At 36.8% G+C, this 14,601-nt stretch overlaps 1 pseudogene; it reads left to right on the top strand.

The window, feature by feature from the left end:
* LOC102851500 overlaps window positions 1-14,601 on the top strand; it is a 121,197-nt pseudogene that overhangs the window by 65,273 nt on the left and 41,323 nt on the right.

Genomic DNA, 14,601 nt, shown 5'->3' with positions numbered 1-14,601 from the left:
AATATGTTTATATAAATATTGAATTAATATAAATACTAGTATTTAGCAGACATTCCTCTAGGTTGTATAGTCCTGGTGTACAAGTTTCCGTACCGCGGTCACTTGTGGTTACTATGAGGCTTAACACTGTGACACTGATTTGTCAAATGCATTAATGCTTGGCTACCCAATGCGGACAGAGAGTGTGGTGGAGCTCCCCAATTAAAACAAGCGTGGAAGGAGGAGTGGCATCCATTTCCATAATAGCTTGCCTCCGGAACCTGGAGAGAGGATGAAAGGCACCCAAGGGTCGATGACCCTCCTTCATATGGTCGCTATGAGTCACCTGCGACTCGATGGTACTTAACAACAGCAACAACAATCATTTAGCAATATTTATACATTAATAATCTATAGACTTTCTGTAAACAAGTTATGAAAAATCAGGAATTGCTAAAGAAGATTAAAGGTGAACCCAGTAAAGATTTGTCTTATCGATAATTTCACTAAAGAATTTGTTATAAAATGATATATTCTGAAAACATAAGACAAAAAAGACTTTATGCTTGACCGCAATTCTTTGTCACAAGGCTCTTGACAAAAACAAAAATAGACATTTTCTGTGAGTGATCAAATAAAATAAACAGTGAATATTACCTTATTCTTAACAAGAATTTTCTGCCTCTGGTAACATCTAGGAGCTCTTGTGACTAAGTTTGTAGAAAATTGCATCATTGACCTAAAGACTACATATCCTGTTGTGATTTACAACCTTGATAAACCAACAAGTATCAATGTGAGTTGCAGCTGACTTTAAGGAAAATAGTTAACTTGGTGAACTACTGACTTGGGAGTTGTACTACTAACTTAAAGTGTCTGGTTTGAATAAAACAGATTCCATCTGGGAAAATGATGGTCAGTCTACTCCTTTGCAATTTTCAGCCTCTGAAAACCCACTGGAGGGATAGTTAAGACCCTAACTATAAAGTCAAAGATATGATAGTTAAGGAATATATATAATGCTAATTAATTATACTTTGACCAGGAAGCAGTCGTCAGAACAGAACAAGGAAACCCTGCGTGCATGGTTCAAAATCAGAAAAGGAATGTGTCAGGGAGGCATCCTATCAATCTATGCACAGAACATATAATCTATGAGGCTGGACTTTATGAGAAAGAATGTGGCATGAATGTATGATACTACTTGATTGCCAAAACTGAGGTATTTGCTGAAGAAGACCAAGGACTGCGGTCTTCAATATGGGTTGGAGCTTAGCATCAAGAAGACAAAGATTCTTCCCACTGGGCCAATTGGCCATACCAGGATACATGGAGAATAAATGAGGCTGTTCACAATATAAGCTTGCTTGATTCCACAATCAACACTCTTGGCACCAATATACAGGAAATAAAAATAAATAAAAATATTAATTCTATTAGGAAAATCTGCTCTCAGGAAGCTCTACAGAATGCTGAAGAGCAACAATATCAGTCTAGAGACTAAGGGGCACTTGACCCAGGCCATGGTATTCACAACTACTACCTATACATCAGAGAACAGGACAATGACAAAGAATGGTAGAAGAAAAATCAGTGCCTTTGTTGTAGTGCTAGGAAGGAGTAGTGAATACACCATAGACTGCTAAGCAAACAAACAGGTGTGTCCTAGAGAGAGTGAAACTGGGAGGCAGGGATATTGAAGCTTCATCTGACATACTTTTAAAAATGTTGCTAGGAGGGACCAACTTTGGAAAATGTTGCTAGGAGGGACCAGATATTGGAGAAGACATTATGAATGTTGTTGTCGTTATTGTTATATGCCGTCGAGTCGTTTGCGACTCATAGTGACCCTATGTACAACAGTCCTAAACCCTGCTCTATCCTGTGCCAATCTCACTGCCTCTGACACACCCTTCCCGATTACCCCAGTCACTGAATCAATCCACCTCATAGAGGGTCTTTCCCTCCTGCGCTGTCCCTCTACTCTACCCAGCATGATGTCCCTCTCTAAAGACCTGTCTGTCCTTGCAACATGTCCAAAGTATGTCAGACGAAGCCCCAGAACCCTTGCCTTCAAGGAACAGCCTGGTTTAACCCTCTCTAGGCTGAATCTTTTGTTTTCTTGGCAGCCCATGGTATACATTCAATACTCTTCTCCAGCACCACAGCTGAAAGGCGTCAATTCTCCTTCTATCCTCCCTAGTCATTGCCCAACTCTCTGATTCATAACAAATGATTGCAAAAACCATGGCCTGTATCAGGTGCACCTTAGTCTCCAGAGAGACACCGTTGCTCTTGAATACTTTAGAGAGGTCCCTAACCTCAGACTTTCCCATCGGAATATGTTTTTTTTATTTCCTGGCTACTGGTGCCAAGAGTGTTGACCGTGGAGGTGAGCAAACTTAAGCTGTGAACAATCTCAATCTCTTCACCATCCATCCTGATGCTACTGATTGGTCCAGTGGTGAGAATTTTTGTCTTCTTGACATTGAGCCTCAGTCCATATTGAAGGCTGCAGTCCTTGACCCTCTGCAGTAAGTGCATGAGGTCCTCCTCAGTTTCAGCAAGCAGGGTTGTGTAATCTGCATAACGCAGATTGTTGATAGATCGTCCACCAATCCTAACGCCACGCTTCTCCTCATAGAGCCCAGCCTCTCGGATAATGTGCTCTGCATACACGTTGAAAAGGTATGGAGATAGGACACATCCCTGGCGTACACCCTTCCCAATTTTGAACCATGCAGTGTTGCCCTGCTCTGTTCTGACGACTGCCTCTTGGTCCAAGTATAGGTTTTGCATTAGCACAATTAAATGTTTTGGGATTCCCATTCTTCTCAGAGTCAGCCACAGTTTGTTATGATCCACACAGTCAAATGCCTTTGCATAATCAATGAAACACTGATAGACATTCTTCTGGTATTCTCTGCTTTCAGCTAAGATCCATCTAACATTAGCTACAATATCCCTAGTACCACGACCCCTTCTAAACCCTGCCTGGACTTCTGGCAGTTCTCGGCTGATGTACTGTTCCAGGCGTTTTTGGATAATCTTCAGTAGAATCTTGCTTACGTGTGAAATCAATGATATTGTTCTGTAGTTTACACATTCTGTTGGGTCACCTTTCTTTGGTATAGGAACCAATATAGATCTCTTCCAATCAGTTGGCCAAGTGGTTGTTCTCCAGATTTCTTGGCACAACTTGGTGAGCACATCCAGGGCAGTATCTGTTAGCTGAAATATGTCAATTGATATACCATCTATCCGGGGGCCTTATTTTTTGCTATTTCCTTCAAAGCAGCTTGAACTTTTGACTTCATCACCATAGGCTCTGGTTCAAATGCTATTTCATTAAATTCTTCATCTGCCAATTCCTTTCGATACAATGACTCAGTATATTCCTTCCATCTTCTTTTGATACCTCCTGGGTCATTTAACATTCTGCCTAAAGCATCCTTGATTGTAGCAACTCGAGGTTTGAATTTGTTCTTCAGTTCCTTGAGCTTAAGAAATGCTGAGAGAGTTCGGCCCTTTTGATTTTCCGACTCCAGCTCCTTGCACATTTCCTTGTAATATTTTCCTTTGTCATTCGGTGCTGCCCTTTGGAATCTTCTGTTCAGCTCTTTAGTATCTTGTATTCTTCCTTGTGCTTTGGCTTCTTTACGTTCCAGTGCGATCTTCAGAGTTTCTTCTGACATCCATTTTGGTCTTTTCTTCCTCTTCTGTTTTTGTAATGACCGTTTGCACTCTTCCTGGATAATACATTTAATTTCCTCCCACAACTCATCTGGTCTTCGCTCATTAGTGTTCAAGGCCTCAAACCTGTTCCTGAGATGATTCTGAAATTCAGGTTGTATGAAATTAAAGTAATATTTTGGCTCCTGTGGATTCGGATTAATTTTCCTCAGCTTCAACTTGAACTTGCTTGTGAGTAGTTGGTGGTCTGTTCCACAATCAGCTCCTGGCCTAGTTTTCACAGCTGATAACCGAGCTTCTCCAGCAGTTTTTTCCACAGATGTAATCGATCTGATTTGTATGCATACCTTCAGGTGAAATCCATGTGTATAATCTATGTTTATGTCTCTTAAAAATGTATTTGCAATGAATAAGTCATTGTGCATAATTCAATCATTCTATCTCCAGCTTCATTTCTGTTACCAAGTCCATGTTTTCCAACTACTGATTCTTCTTCCCTGCTCCCAATTTTTGCGTTACAGTCGCCCATTATTATCAATGCATCTTGTTTGCATGTTCCATCTATCTCTTCCTGTAACAGTTGGTAGAAATCATCTGTTTCTTTTCTTTGGCTCTGGTTGTTGGTGCATATATCTGAATGATAGTGGTATTCACTGGACTTCCTTGTAAGCGTATGGATATAATCCTGTCACTCACGATGTTGTACTTCAAGATGGATCTAGAAATTCCTTTTTTTACTATGAAAGCAACTCCATTATGAATAGAAGAGTAAAATATACTTCTGTCTGTCTATCTATTATCTATCTATCTATCTATCTATCTATCTATCCATCTATCCATCCATCTATCTATCTATCCATACACACATAGGTAGTTGTTGTTGTTCTTGAGCACCATGAAGTTGGAACCGACCCATAGCTGACCTTCTGATGGGTTTTCAGTGTAAATTTAATTTCACAGGAGGAGATTTCCCATCTTTCTTCCATGAATCAGCTGGTGGATTAGAAGCATGTGCCTTTGGGATTGCTGTCAAGTTCCTTACAATTTCTCCATATATATTTGTCATTATGTGTCTTATATCACCTATGACTCTAAGAACAATATGTGCAACAGAACAAAACACTGTGCATTCCCATATCTACTTCACAATCATTGCTGTCTCAGCCTATTTTAACAGCTACTATCAACCTGTATTATTGAGTATCTTCCTCTTTTCTTCAACACTCTGTTTTAATATGTATGCTGTCTTTTTCCAGGTACTAGCTTGTCCTGAGAGAGCTTTGGTAGCTTATTGGTAAGGAAGTGCACTGACAACACAAAGTTACACAGTTCAAATCCACCAGCTGCTCCATGGGAGGAATATGGGGGATCTCCTGTGCTATTTATTGTCTCTAAAAACCCACTAGAGGGTCAGCTATGGGTCAGTCCCAATTCCATCGCACACACCAACAACAGCGCCTCCTGATAATCTGCTCAACGTATGTGAGAAAAAGTCTTTCTCTCCATATATCTAAAGAGTGTTCTGATTGCCCTTTATCCAAGATAGATTAGTTTCTTATTTTGGCAATAAAAGGCATATTTTATATTCTTCCCAATATCAAAATTTAGAAACATCAATTATTTTTTTGCCATTATTATCCATTGATCATTTTTGGTTTGTATATGAAGTTATTAAAAGTATGACAACATGGTGTGAAATAAGCAATATCCATAACAGCAGTGTGGGGATGCCGAATCCAAATTGTACCTATAATTCCACAAAAGGAAACTGTCTCTATCAACATTCACAGTATAAAACAGATCTCTATAAGGGCAGATATGCTCGCAAGCCCTCCCCGCATCTCTTCACCTACCTCTGCCGTTATTTACTATTTCTATTACTTCTAGCTTTTTTGTACCATTGAGTTGAAACTAACTTATAGCTGATCCTCTATCAGGTTTTCAGAGGCAGTTAATCTAATGGAAGGAGACTGCTAATCCTTTTCCTTCAGAACAGCTGGTAGATCTGAACTGCATGCCTTTGGAATTGTAGGGCAGCTTCTTACCACTAGGATACTTCTATTAACACTAGGTCTTAAAAATCTATGCAAATGACTATACATATATAGACTTTCCAGAATCTCACAATTGTGTGATTCATTAGATAAACAGGTTGGAAGTGGAAGAGGGAGGCAAAGGACACAGAGAAAAGCACACAGTGAAAGTCCAGATTCAGTCCAGCAACACAAATTTAAGAAACCACTGGTTTCTTCAGTTGTCCAGCAAGCTTCCTCTTACAGAAAACTAAGTCATCTCTTCCTTGGATTGACTGACAGGCAAAAACCTTCTGGTTCTAGATCCATCTGCGTCCATCAGGCAAAAGCTTGCCACCATCTCCCTATGGTCTACTTCCTGGTTGTAGATTTTTCAGGATGTTTGGAAGACTGTTGATGTTGTGGATTAGGATGTCTAGAGTTCTTCCAAGCTTTTCTTTAATGAAGTTTATAGTTCTTGGTTTTAGTCCTAGGTCCATTATCCACCTTGAGTTGTTTTTTTGTATACAGAGTGAGATGTTACTCTTGGTTATTTTCTGCAGATAGTTTTCCAATTTTGCCAACACCATTAGTTTAAAAGTCTGTCATTTCCCCACTAAACTTATTTCATCTCTTTGTCAAAAATCAGTTGAGCATAGGTAAATGGGCTGTTTTCCAGGTTCTTAATTTTATTCCATTGATCTATGTGTCTGTCGTTGTACCAGTACAATGCTGTCTTGACCACCACAGCAGTGTAGGAGGATTTGACATCAGGGAGTGAGATACCTCCTGCCTTGTTTCTCTTTTTCTGTATTTTTGTTGTTTGTTTTTTTGTTTGCTTGTTTGTTTTGTTTTTTCTTTGCTAGCCCCCATCTGTTGATTATTTTGAAGTAACTGATCAACTGCTGGTCAAGTATCCGCAGGTGAGGCAGCTATAAACTACATACCAGAGGGGTGGGGGTGGGGGTGGGTGCAGGGGTGGCTAAAGGTGAAAACTTAAAGATTCATTTTACTTGCACATTTCCACCTGGCTTTTTGTTCAGGTCAAAGACAACGGATAAAAAAGCCATTCTTTAAAATCTCAACATCACACCCAGTTAAGACGCACCTTAGTACACAAAGAAGTGAGATTCTTAATTTTTAGAGCTTTGAAAAGGTCTCTTGAAGTCAATGTAGATCTGTGGTAATGTAGTACATAGAGAACTATGGTGCTAACCAAAAGTCTATCTCCAGAAGTTTGAATCCACTAGTTGCTTCATTTGGCACAAAGATGGGGAAGTTGCTTCCTGTTACGATTTACAGACTCAGAAACCCAATGGAAAGTCATTGTAACTCATAACCAGCCATGAATATTATAGTATTACTTCAGCCAACTTTTCCAATGCAATAAGTTGGTTGATTTCTTGACCATTGATTCTTTGGCTGTTCATTGTAGATGGAAATAAAATTAAATCTTTGCCAATTTAAATCTTTCCCCCCATTTATCATGGTGCCACTTAATGGTCCAATTATGAAGAATATTGTTTTCTTTATATTTAGGTTTAATCCATATGAAAGGCCAAAATTAATTCTCTTCAATAAGTCTTCTTTACTTTCATCAAATAAGGAAGGATGTGTTAAACATACATTACAGGTAGTTAAAGAGTCCTCCTCCAATCCTAGTTCCAAATTCTTTTTCATGTAGTCCAATTTCTTAGGTTATTTGCTCAAAATAGAGACTGAATAATTATTCTGATGCAGCAACTACTTCTTAGGTCCAGAATCCACGTGAACATAATTAAGTATTCTGGAATTCCTTTTCTTCATACTATCATTTATTATTTGTTATGTTCCATGTAGTTAAACAGTTGAATGACTTTACATAGTCATTGAAATATGGTTAAGCATCTTTCTAGTATTCACTGTCTTCAGCCATTATTCCTCATTCCCTGTCTTCTTCTGAATCCAGGACAAATTTAATGTTGGCTGTAAACTTAATTGCATTCCACCCTGTAATATTATCAACTTAATTTTTTAAGTTATCATTTAAAAAAATCATAAAAATGACATATGAGTTACCTCATTTTAGCGCTTTCAGAATGGTTCCGTTTTTAAAATAAGGGGAAATATAGATAATTTATAATTTACTAGACTTTTTAATTACAAGTAGTCAATCAATTAGTATAAATATTTTATCCAAAGTAATGCTACATGTTTGAATGTCATCTTTTAAGTGTTGCATTTTCTTAATAAAAAGGTGGGGTTTTTTTTCTCAAATAAGCTATTTATGTTTAGTGTTGTTGTTGTGTACTGTATAGTCAGAAGCGACCCATTGCTGACCTACAACTGGTTTTCAGAGGCAACTAATTTCATGGGATGGTGATTGCCCATCCTTTTTCAGAGGAGCAGATGGTGGCCTTGAACTGTGTGCTTTCAGGATTGCAACACAGCTCCTTGCCACTAGGCTACCAGCCTTCCCAATCTCATAGCATCTCTCTGATTGCACTGAGTTGGAGCATTACTTCATGTGTCTGTTGGCAATCTCAATGTTTGTCTGTGAAAATTCTTCTCATATCTTTTGCTCATTTTATGATTGAGTTAACAATATTTTCCTTATGGAAGCCTTGTCATAGTCTGTAAACTTTCATATAAGACCGTTCTTTTAGATGTTATTGCCAAATGTTTGTTGTTTATTTTTTTCTAGTTAGTAAGTTTTCCTTTTCATCCTATTGGGAAAAAAAAAATTTGATATACACAAGGACTAAATCTTTAGAAGATTCCATTTGCTGAAGTTATCCTCTTCCAGTTGAGCATTTCTGGCTGTATGGCATCCACTTCCTAAGTAACATGCCTCCGGAAACTCTACGCACTTTGATAATTGCCAATAGTTGTAGGGGGGCTTCAGGCCTTTTGTTCATATGGTCACTATGAATCGTGCTTGGCTTGAAGGCAAAAAAAAACACCCACAAAAATGCGTAGCATAGGATAGGGTTTTACGTTTTGTCTTTTATATTATTTATTATTAGTATCTTCTTCTTCTTCTTCTTCTTCTTCTTCTTCTTCTTCTTCTTCTTCTTCTTCTTCTTCTTCTTCTTCTTCTTCTTCTTCTTCTTGTTTTTCTTCTTCCTCCTTCCTTCTTCCTTCTTTCTTCTTTCTTCTTTCTTCTTCTTTATAAAGCCCTTTTATATAAGGGCTTTACCCTTAAGGCTCTGATCCACCTTGAGTTCATTTTTGTGTATGAGATGTAGATCTTGCTTCAATTTTCTGCAAGGAGAAGAGCACTTTTGCCAGCACCATTTATTGAAGGAGTTGTCATTTCCCCATGTGACAGACTTTATTCCCTTGTCAAATACCAGTAGAACGTAAGTAGATGGGTCAATTTATTGGTTCTTCATTTTGTTCCATTGATCTCTGTATCTGTCATTGTACCAGTGCCAGGCTGTTTTGGATATTTTAACTAAGTTGTAGGTGTTGAGATAAGGGAGTGGGATGTGTCCCACTTAATTTTTGTTTTTCAGAAGTGGTTTGTTTATTCAGAGTCTCTTTCCTTTCCAAATAAACTTGCTAATTGCCTTTTCTATTTGCTTAGAAATGAATTTATTTTGGGGTTCGGGTTAAGCATTTAGATTTCTTTGGGTAGAATTTTCATTTTCACTATATCGTGTATATCTATCCAAGAAAAGGGAACATTTTCCCATATAGGTTGATCTCTTATTGTTGCTCATAGTAGTGTTTTGTCGTTTCCTTTATGAAGGTCTTTTGTGTCTGTAATTAGGTTTATTACCAAGTATCTCAATTTGTCGTTGGCTATTGTAAATGATCTTTTTCCAAGGACTGCTCTCTCCTGGCAACATGCCCAAAGATTATGAGATGGAGTTTCAAAATCCTTTTCTTCCAAGAGAAACCTGATTTCACTTTCTCCAAGGCAGAACTGTTTCTTTTCTTAACATTACATAGTATGTTTAATACTCTTCTCCAGCACCACAAGTCAAAGGATTTGATTGTTCTTCCATTATCCTTAGTCATTGTCAAGCTTTCTAATGTATAGCCAATAATTGTGAAGACGATGGCCTGGATTAGACAAATCTCTAAACTAACATGGTTTCTCTACAATACTTTGCAGATGTTCCTGACAACAGACTTTCCCAGTGCAACTTATCTTTTTATTTCCTGACTGCTAGTGCCTAGAATATTGACTACGGATCCTAACAAGATGAAGTTATTAACAATCTCAATCTCCTCTCCATCTATTGTGATGCTGTCAATTGGCTACATTGTGAGAATTGTTATTTTATTATGAGCTTCAATCCATGTTGAAGATTGCATTTTTTTTACCTACTGTAGCAAATGCTTTAAGTCCTTTTCAGTTTAGCTGAACAAGGTTGTGTCATTTATGTAATGCAGATGGTTGATGAATCTTCTTCAAATCCTGATTCCACATTCTTCTTCACAGAGTCCAATATTCTGAATGATCTTTTGCACATAGAGATTGAAAAGGTATGGGGGAAAGATACACTCCTTTCTTGACTTTTAACTATATAGTATTTCCTTGCTTTGTTTTGCCAAATGATTCCTAGTCTAAGAATAGGTTGGGCATAAGCACAATCAAACGTTTTCAGATTCCTATTCTTCTGAATGTTAGTCATAGTTTTTGTAATCCACACAGTCAAATGTTTTTGCATAGTCAATTGAACACAGACATTTTTATAGTACTCGTTGCTTTCAACCAATATCCATCTGACATTGGCAATGATGGCCCTACCCTGGATGATATGGATTTACACAGTGACTGGAGTAATAGGGGCAGGTGTGTTGGAGAGAGTGAGATTTTCTCAGGGTAAGGTAGAGTTCAGAACTATTGTTCATAGTTTGCTTTGAGTCATAGTCTATTTGGCACATTACAACAACAACAACAAAAACATTATAAATGGTAATGCTTTCTTAATTTCTTTCCAGTTTTCTGACACTGTAAAAGAATCTCACTAGTTTTTGTATAATGATGTATGTCCTGTCACTCTACTAAATTGATCAACTAGGTCTAACAGGTTTGTGGTTTTTAGACTTTGGGGTTTTCTGCTTACACTGTCAAACTGTGGGCATGAAACAAAATGTTTACTACCTCTTTGACAGTTTGGATGCCTCGTATGTCTTTCCCTGGTTATATTACCCTAGTAAGTACTTCTTATAGAATATTGAATAGCATTAGTGAAAGTGGGCATCTTTGGTCCCTATTCACAGGCAGAATGACTTTAGTCTTTCTTCATTGAAAATGATGTTGGCTCATGATTTTGTATATATGCTTTTCACCATGTTGAGGAAATCCTCTTCTATTTCAAATTTATTTCACTGCTTTAATCAGGAAGGAGAGTTGGATTTTTTAAAAGGCCTTTCTGTGTGACAACTTGATAAGTTCATGTCCCTCTTATTTTTTACTTTCTTAATGCGATTAATTACATTGATGGTTTTCCTTATGTTGAACCATCCTTGCATACCTGTCATGAATCCCACTTGGTCATTATGAATTATTTTTTATGATGTTGGATTATATTAAGTATTTTTTGCATTTATATTCATGAGAGACATTGGGTTTTAGTGTTCTTTTTTGGTAATGTCTTTACTTGGTTTGGTATTAGCATTATGCTTGCTTCATATAATGACAATAAGAGTGTTTTTATTTTTCTATTTAAAATAATTGAAATAGAATTGATGATAATTCTTCTCCAAATATTTGTTAGAATTTAGCCATGAAGCCATCTGGGCTAGCAAATCTTTTGGAGTTAATTTGTTTTATGACCTGTTCAATTTCTTCTTTTGTGATGAATCTGTAAATGTGTTCAACATTTGTCCATCTCAATCTGGGTAGGGTGTGAGCTTAAAGAACAATTTCTAGAACAAATTCTAGAGGATGTGCCATTTCCTTTAGTTTTAAAATTTGTCAAACTATAGCTTTACATATATTTCATTATAATATATATTATATATACACATGTATATATAATCTTGTATTACATATAATATTGTATTATATATAATCTTGTATTATATATAATCTTGTATTACATATAATCTTGTATTATATATAATATTTCACTATAATTTATTTAATTTCAGAATGTTTTATTTTGATGTCACCTCTTTAAATGCTTATTTGTGTTATTTATGTCTTCTCTTTGTTTTCTTTTATTAAATTTGCCAATAATTTGTCTATTTTACTGACTCTAAGAACCAGCTCCTTTTTGGTGGTTTAAATTCTTTTTCTGTTCTATACCATTTATTTCAACTTTGGTCCTTAAATTTTTCTTTCTTCTAAAGGCTATGAAAGTTTCTTCTAGAACTTATTGTTATTTTTCTATTCGATGGAAGTATTGAGTTAAGTAATTACATTTGCTACATTCTTCCTTTTCCATGAATTTGTCTATTGCTATAACATGCCTGCCACATGCTTAGCTGTATTCCGGAGGTTTAATTCTGTTCTGCTTTTTATTGATTTAGGGGAAATTTTTTCTTTCACATTTTATTTTTTTCTGCAACCTAATTGTGTTTTTTGCTGCTGCTGTAGTCAACTGTCAAGTTGACTATGACTCACAGTGACTCAACAATAGCTGTTGAACCATGCTCTATCTTATTCCAATCCCACTCTCTCTGATACAGCTACCCTCACTGTTCAGATACTGTGTCAATACATCTCATCTAGGGTTTTCATCTCCTGCACTGTCCCTCCACTCTTCCAAGCATGATGTCCTCCTCCAAGGACTGGCCCAACATGCCAAAGTATATGAGATGGAACCTCAAAACCATTGCCTCCAAGAAGCAGCTTGGTTTCACACTCTCTAGGTTAGAACTGTTAGTTCTCTTGGCAGTCTATACTATGTTTAATGTACTTCCCCAGCCCCACAATTCAAAGACATTGATTCTTCTTCTAATACTTATATTAATTTTCCAGTTTTCAGGAAACACCTTAGTATTTAGACTGACATCCTTACTCTTCACTCGGGAGAGGTCCTTGAGAGCAGATTTTCCTAATATGACTCTTCTTTTTACTTTCTGACTGCTGGTACCAAGTGTGCTGATTGTGAAACATAGCAAGTGGAAACTGTTAACAATTTCAACCTCTTGGTCTATCATGGTGCTGTCAATTGGCCCAGTGGTGAGAATCTTTATTTTATTGACATTGCGATGCAATCCATATTGCAGACTACAGTCATGGACCCTCTACACCAAATACTTCAGGCTTTTTTTCAGTTTCAGCAAGCCAGGTTGTGTCATCTACAATAACACAGGTTGTTCAAGAATCTTCCTCCAAACCTGAGGCCACATTCATCCTCATAAATTCCAGACTCCTAAATCACATGTTCTAAATACAAATTGAAAAAGTATGGAGAAATGACATATCCCTGACACACTGCTTCTTGATTTTGAGTTGTAGGATAATATCAAGGATATTGTCAATGAAAAGAACAAAGATTATTACAAAGACAGGAGGGAAATAAAAACGAACAACAAAACAACAAACACCAAAATCCAGACTGGCTATCAGAAGAGATTCTGAAAATTACCTCAAAAAGAACAGTCTGACACTAAACAATTTCAGAAACTATCTTATGAACAATAATGAACCAACAATAATGAAATGAGATCTTACTGTGCTGAAGGCATTGATAAAAAAATAAGGTGCCAGATATCAATGGATTACCAATTGACATGTTTCAACAAACGGATGCAGACCTGGAAGTACTTATCAGTCTATGCCAGGAAATTTGGAGGACAGCCAATTGACTGGGAGAGATCCATATTTGTTCCCATTCCTAAGAGAAGTGATCTAACATAATTTGGAAATTATAAAACAGTATTATTCATATCATATGCAAGCAAAATATTGCTAAAGATCATTCAAAAAATGGGTAGAAGCACACATGTTGCAATCTTGAAGGCACAGGCTTTGAAAAAAGCCTGTTTCATGGGAGCAAGCTAAGCAATCTCCCCCCACGGGATTAATTCCCTCTGAAAAACCTTACAAAGAGTGAGCTGAGCTATGGGTAGGTTCCAACTCAATGTTACACAACAACAACAGTAAGTACATAGATAGAGAATTGCCAGTTTAAATAGGTTTTAAAAGCAGTCTTGGCACCAGGGACATATTTCTGATACTAAATGGATCCTAGCTGAATGTAAATAATTCCAGAAGAATATCTATTTATGTTTTATTGACTATGCAAACACATTTGACTGTGTGAATCAGAACAATTCACGATTAACATTGATAAGGATGGAAATCGTAGAACATGTAAATGTACTCATGTGAAACATAACAATAGACCAAGAGGCTGTTGTTTAAACAAAGAAAGGAAACACTCCATGGCTTAATAAAAAGAGAGATGTGTGTCAAAGTTGTATTTTATTTTCTCCATATCTGTTTAATCTGTATGCTGAGCACATTATTTGGGAAACCATACTGCGTGAATAAGACTGTGCCATCAGAATCAGAGGAAGACTCATCAACAACCTTCATTATGCAGATGGCATAACCTTGCTTGCTGAAAGTGAAAACTTGAAGCCTTTGCTATAGTGTGCAACTCACTGTCAAGAAAACAAATTCAACCACTAGACTAATAGACAACATAATGATAGATAAAACAAAGGTTAAAACAGTAAAAATGTTCATCTTTGCTTGATCTACAATGCATACACTTGGTACTAGTATTCAGGAGATCAAGATATGTATATAGTGGTTTATCGATTTTGTTGACCTTTTCAAAGAACCAACTCCTAGTTTTGTTGATAGTTTCAATTGTTTTTCTGTTCTCTATTTCATTAATTCTGCTCTTGTTTTTATAATTTCAGTTTTTTTAGAGGTGTCGGGTTTTCTTGCTGTTCTTTTTCAATTTGCTGGAGATATTGGGTTAGAGAGTCAATAGTCTGTTTTTCCTGTCTTTTGATG

This window comes from Elephantulus edwardii, unplaced genomic scaffold (genome assembly GCF_000299155.1).
Source record: "Elephantulus edwardii isolate Elephantulus edwardi_28Jun2011 unplaced genomic scaffold, EleEdw1.0 scaffold00036, whole genome shotgun sequence".
NCBI lineage: Eukaryota > Metazoa > Chordata > Mammalia > Macroscelidea > Macroscelididae > Elephantulus > Elephantulus edwardii.
This window is presented reverse-complemented; position numbering and strand designations above follow the sequence as displayed.